Raw genomic sequence first — 6,988 nt, forward strand, 5'->3', positions numbered from 1 at the left:
CCTGGAACTGGAGGTCCAGTGATGGCTGTGCCTGGAACTGGAGGTCCAGTGATGGCTGTGCCTGGAACTGGAGGTCCAGTGATGGCTGTGCCTGGAACTGGAGGTCCAGTGATGGCTGTGCCTGGAACTGGAGGTCCAGTGATGGCTGTGCCTGGAACTGGAGGTCCAGTGATGGCTGTGCCTGGAACTGGAGGTCCAGTGATGGCTGTGCCTGGAACTGGAGGTCCAGTGATGGCTGTGCCTGGAACTGGAGGTCCAGTGATGGCTGTGCCTGGAACTGGAGGTCCAGTGATGGCTGTGCCTGGAACTGGAGGTCCAGTGATGGCTGTGCCTGGAACTGGAGGTCCAGTGATGGCTGTGCCTGGAACTGGAGGTCCAGTGATGGCTGTGCCTGGAACTGGAGGTCCAGTGATGGCTGTGCCTGGAACTGGAGGTCCAGTGATGGCTGTGCCTGGAACTGGAGGTCCAGTGATGGCTGTGCCTGGAACTGGAGGTCCAGTGATGGCTGTGCCTGGAACTGGAGGTCCAGTGATGGCTGTGCCTGGAACTGGAGGTCCAGTGATGGCTGTGCCTGGAACTGGAGGTCCAGTGATGGCTGTGCCTGGAACTGGAGGTCCAGTGATGGCTGTGCCTGGAACTGGAGGTCCAGTGATGGCTGTGCCTGGAACTGGAGGTCCAGTGATGGCTGTGCCTGGAACTGGAGGTCCAGTGATGGCTGTGCCTGGAACTGGAGGTCCAGTGATGGCTGTGCCTGGAACTGGAGGTCCAGTGATGGCTGTGCCTGGAACTGGAGGTCCAGTGATGGCTGTGCCTGGAACTGGAGGTCCAGTGATGGCTGTGCCTGGAACTGGAGGTCCAGTGATGGCTGTGCCTGGAACTGGAGGTCCAGTGATGGCTGTGCCTGGAACTGGAGGTCCAGTGATGGCTGTGCCTGGAACTGGAGGTCCAGTGATGGCTGTGCCTGGAACTGGAGGTCCAGTGATGGCTGTGCCTGGAACTGGAGGTCCAGTGATGGCTGTGCCTGGAACTGGAGGTCCAGTGATGGCTGTGCCTGGAACTGGAGGTCCAGTGATGTGTGGCCGGAACCTGTTGATGCTCTTCATGATCAACAATAGTGTAAATAATCTTGACTCTCGGCTGCAGAGAACCGCACAGAACGAGGGGTGAAAGTGTCTCCATACATATTTTCTCGTTTGTGCATGCGCCGCACATGGGACCGAAGGTTGTCGCGGCGAGCAGCACGATAAGGGGCAAAAAGGACACAACTGTGGTTTCTCACCAGTGTGCATTCTCAGATGTTGTATTTGCTTTTTGAGTTACACAGAACGGAATTTGAACATCACAACGATAGCACTTTTCTACACGATACTCCTTCATGTGCGCTTTCATCTCTCCTTCATTTGGTCTGTCTTTGCCACAGATATAACACGACACAATTGATATTGGTCCAAGGTAACTTGCCTCGGGCGTCTTGGTGGCGTCTGAAGGCCTACTTCACAGTACACGCATAGTCACATAGAGGGCAGGTCAACTTCTTTATTGTACCTGTGGCGTTGAAGCGGATTTTTATTCTGATTTTTTTCCTGTGGGCGTCCAGCCTTCTACAATGTGGTTGAAGAGAGATGCATACGACCGACACATTGCCATAGTTGTAAAAACTGCAAAGTGGCGTAGTGCATACCTATTGCTTGGAGATAATTTCGGTTGGCTCGGGTTCATAGTTGGTGTTCCGTAGTTAGATGTTTACGACGGTCCCTTCCCCCCCTCTTGCGAAACGCGAAGCCCCTCTCCACACATTCATAACCTTCAAATACTTCACCTGGAATAATGCTTGGGTCTGTATAATGAGTTTCTGCGTCAGTTATTACTTATGTTATCCACCGGTTTTCCTCATCGCTGGAAACGTTCAAACATTCCTCGAACAGTGATTTGCTGACGACTTTTGTTCGAACCACAGTGTTGAAAAATGTTGCACCCACGTACTAAATACAAATAATTGCCATCAGAACCAAAACACACAACCTAACCAATGCCTAAATATGCACAGTATGCTAATATATAACAATATTGTTTATTATATTTTATAATGCTTCTTTTTTTATCACATAGACCAACCAGATCATACCACTTACAACAGAGAATCTTGAAATGAACTAAGTCTTTTGTTTGGGACTTTACCTCTTTGTTTTTGTACCAATATCTTTTCTCCATTGTACCCATAATCGTTGTCTCTTCTGTAACTTTGGTATCTTCGATAATTCCTTTGTTCGTAGTGTCATCAAAATCTAATACTCCTCCAAGGCCAATGTTACACTTGGCGGACGATCCTTGGGTTGCCTCAAATTGTGGCGTCTGTTGATCTGGTTCCCACTTCGTGGGGAGAACCACGGCCTGCTCTGAGGGGAGGGGGAAGGTAGCCCCTGTTATGGAATGTCCGTAAGTCATTGCATGATCTCTATTGTAGATATAACTGCTTTGTTGTAGAACTGGGGCCAGATTCACGAAAGCACTTACGAACGTGTACATCTTTCGTTAATCTTTGTCGGCTTTGATTATATTTATTAAATAGTTTACAAGCATTAAAACTTCCCATTCAACTGTTATTGTTATAAACGGCCTCCTGGTGCTTTAGAGCTCATTAACTGTTTAATAATTGGAAACAACGTCGCCAAAGATTGAGAAGATGTACAGATTCGCAAGTGCTTGCGTAAGTGCTTTCATGAATCTGGCCCCAGGTCTTGGTGACCAGGCGTCTCCTCTTCTTAGCTTCTTGGTCTAGGCCTGTCGTTGTCTTCGGCCTGTTTGTCATCCTTATTTTCTTCAAGCTTTTGTTTTTTCATTCGACAGATATATACCTTTTCTGCTGTATCCTGGGTGCCTTCTGGAAGAATCCTCGACAAGGGTACTCATTGAAATTCTTTGGCAATATCCATAATTTCTTTGCTCAGAGTATTCGTTCCATCACAGACAAGGTAAGAAGAGACTCCCTGGCTTCAGGTTCTCAGTTGATGCCGTTGATGGGTTCTGTCAACTCGGTGCTTGCTGCACGATACTAGCCGGGTAGCCCCTGTCAGTGAAGAAGTCCATCATTTGGTCTAGTTTCCCTTTGTCCAATGACGTTGACAGAATAGACAAATAGCTGACAAACAAATGACTAAACCAATGGCAATTCCATACACAAGTAATCTGTCAAGGTTTCATGATGTCGTGGAAAAGTAACATGGGAGGTTAGGAGACCCTCCTTAACGTGTGAGCGAACCTTACTTACCTGGGAGCACGTAATTAACCCTCTACGTTCTCTCCCTTTGAATGGAAGCACCGAGTTCCACTGATTTTTGTAATTTTCTTTGGTGATGTGAGCATGCAACAACTGCAATATCCTTGGCCAGCCCAGCCAGAGTGCTGACTGTAGATACCCAGCAAGGCAGACTCTTGGTCCCAGGCCAGAGGATACAGGAGAGTGCACAGATGGAGATTACTTTATATACATCTGGTCATACTCGCTCGCTCAACTTAACCGTCGTGAAATTTCATTCTTTCATACCAGGACAAACTTATCTCTTTACCCTACTGGGTGATGTAGTCAATCATAACTGTGCAGCCTTTTCTCTTGAGCTTTGCTGCCTATGGAATTTATATTATAAATTTAGTTTCCTTGTAATTTTCCTTTCACTATGCCAGGCTTTAGTTTTCTGGTCCCTTCCTTGAGCAAGTTATCTCTACTTTAAATACATACATTCAAACGTCAATACAGTCATCACGCCTTCCCATGGGGCTCCGAACTTCATTTCCCATAAGTGAATCTTTGTGAATTCTAGGTGAAGTCAGGCTGGTTCATCATTACCTCTAGTCGTGTAAGGTCCTATTACATGTGGGCTTAAAAGTTTTCTTGTTGACAATTCCAATAGTTTTGCTCGCTCTGTGCCCCCATACGGTTATTGCATCTTTCCCTGAAGTCCTCATGATTAGAAGTCGCGATCGATTTCTAACTGGCGACAGTCTGCCCTTACTATAATTGACAGTGCTGCTATGTTTGTCGTGATCTTGATTGGGTCTGTCATTTAATGAGGGTTTACATCTGTTACTCTTTGGTCCTCCGATCGTCATGGTGCCTGTTATGTAGTCTCTGAACTCCTCGCAGCCCGGGATATCCATATCCTCGAAACTCCAGTCCTTTACCAACAGGGTCGCCACTCCTCCCCTTCCTTCCCCCCCCCCCCCCCTGTAGTGTGTGGTGTAATGTTGGCACGAGTACACAGCCTTGTGGCACTCCATCACTACGGTCCAAGTAGTCAGTGTGTCGTGGAGGAATCTTGATTTCATTTAGGGGTTATCAAAGAAATATTTTGTCGAAAGTGGAAAGTTGTTAATATATTTTTAATATATTAGTCAACCAAAGGGGATATTAATAGGGTATTAAAAGTATCAACACAAGACAGAACACGAAACAATGGGTATAAATTGGATAAGTTTAGATTTAGGAAAGACTTGGGTAAATACTGGTTCAGTAACAGGGTTGTTGATTTGTGGAACCAATTACCGCGTAACGTGCTGGAGGTGGGGTCCCTTGATTGTTTCAAGCGCGGGTTGGACAAGTATATGAGTGGGATTGGGTGGTTATAAATAGGAGCTGCCTCGTATGGGCCAATAGGCCTTCTGCAGTTGCCTTTGTTCTTATGTTCTTATATCAACCATAGTATAGTATAACGTAGTATACCATACAAATTGAATAGATCGAATACCAATGACCCAAATTGGATAACAAAGAATTTGAAGAACCTTATAGGTAAAAAGAGAGCTTGGTACAAAAGGATTAAAAATGGGGAGGTCACTTTAGAACAGGAATTCGTACAACTGGTTAGAAATGTTAAAAAAGAGATAAGGAAAGCAAAAAGAAACTAAGAAGTTCGCATAGCAGGGCAAGCAAAGACAAATCCTAAAGGGTTTTTTCAGTTATATCGTACTAAGACTAGGGAAAGGATAGGTCCATTAAAAACTGAGACAGGTCAAATAACAGATAGTGATGAAGAGATGAGTAGTATTTTTAATAAATATTTTGTATCTGTATTTACTAAAGAGGAACTTAACAATATGCCTTCAGTCGAACAAGTCTATGTGGGTGGGGACGAGGACAGGTTGACGAGTTTAAGTTACCAGGGAGGATGTTCTTAAACAAATAGTAAAACTCAAACCAAACAAATCCCCAGGGCCGGATGAAGTGTTTGCCAGGGTGCTTAAAGAATGCAAAGAGGAGCTTTGTGACCCACTGTCAACCATATTTAATAAATCAATAGTCAGGCAGTGCCAGAGTTTTGGAAAGTTGCTAATGTGATACCAGTTTTTAAGAAAGGAGATAGATCACTTGCGTCTAACTATCGACCAATTAGCCTAACGTCTATTGTGGGAAAGTTACTCGAATCTATAATAGCAAATAAAATTCGTCTTCATCTTGAAAAACATAAATTAATAATTGAGTCGCAACATGGTTTTATAAATGGCCGTTCATGTTTAACAAATTTGTTATCTTTTTATTCTAGCATTGTTGAGGCAGTTGATAGTAGTAAGGATTGCGATGTTGTGTACCTTGACTTTAGCAAAGCTTTTGATAAAGTGCCACATGAAAGACTGATTAAAAAGTTAGTCTCATGGTATTGGGGGTGCTATATTAAGCTGGATTAGGGCATGGCTATACCAAAGGAAACAGAGTTAGTATAAATGGAGTCAAGTCAGAGTGGGAAAATGTTGTAAGTGGGATGCCTCAGGGCTCTGTCCTAGGACCTCTGTTGTTTATTATATATATAAATGATTTAGATTCAGGTTTGAGTAGCAACATTTGCAAATTTGCCGATGATACGAAAATCGGTAGGGAAATTAATTCGGAGGAGGACTCGCTATCACTTCAAGTTGATCTAGATAGGGTTTTGAAATGGTCGAAGGATTGGCAGATGCAGTTTAATGCTGATAAATGTAAAGTTCTGAGGTTAGGTAATGATGATAGGGTTACAAGATATGAGCTAGATGGTGTTGAGATTGCGAAGTCGAATTGCGAAAGGGATCTGGGAGTTATGATTAGCAAGAATTTAAAACAAAAGGATCAATGCATAAATGTTCGTAATAAGGCAAATCGGACACTTGGATTTATTAATCGCAGGGTTAGTAACAAGACACCTGGTGTGGTTCTCAAGCTATATCTTGCTCTAGTTACCCCCTCCCCGCTCAGCTCGTTGTCGCCGTGTGGGGGCTTAGTGGGCGGCTGCCGGAGTGTGATGCTCCTTGGGACAGTCCTCTGTCCTTTTCTAGCCTTGTGCTCCTGCTGCCGTCCTCTCCAATTCTGCTGGGCATCTTTTCCTTTTCCTTCTGTTTCGTTTTTCTCCCCCCTCTTCTCCTATCTGCTTGCCGTTTCCTGCCGACCTTTTGCTCGTTCTGGTTCTTCTCTTGGACTTCTTCTATTTTGACGCCCGGGTGCTTGAGGAGGCATACTCTTGCACCCGTAGAACTGTAGTACCCGACGTCGAGAGCGAGGGGAACCTTTTATTGTCAATCCCCCTTTCGTCACTGAATTCGATCTCGACGGACTGTCGGTTTCTTAAGGTGGCGTTTGTGGGGCGTATACTCATGACGCACCCCTAGGAGGCCCCGGCAAGATCGGCGATAGCTTCTTGTTGGGTATCCTGCCTCTAATTGTGGCTCCATGGTGGGTGTGGGGGCACATTCGTGAATGAATTCTTCTTTTCGTAATGATGATAACCCCTGTTTCGGCTGCTTCTGGTTTACCTTCTCAGGCTCGTGGGGTGGGCGACCAAGCCCCCGAGTCGGTCCGTATTGGAAGACCGGGCTCTGTAGCCTCCGCTGCATTGGGCCCCGACCTTGCTCCTCCTTTGGCCTCTCTGACTCCTTCCCCTGGCTCCCCTCCCTCCTCTGTGGTTGGGTCGAGCCCCAAGCCCCCAGTGGTGACTACCTCGTCCCCTGGCACGGCTCCTTCTCTAGT

Source organism: Procambarus clarkii, chromosome 12 (assembly GCF_040958095.1).
Source record: "Procambarus clarkii isolate CNS0578487 chromosome 12, FALCON_Pclarkii_2.0, whole genome shotgun sequence".
NCBI classification, from domain to species: Eukaryota; Metazoa; Arthropoda; class Malacostraca; order Decapoda; family Cambaridae; genus Procambarus; species Procambarus clarkii.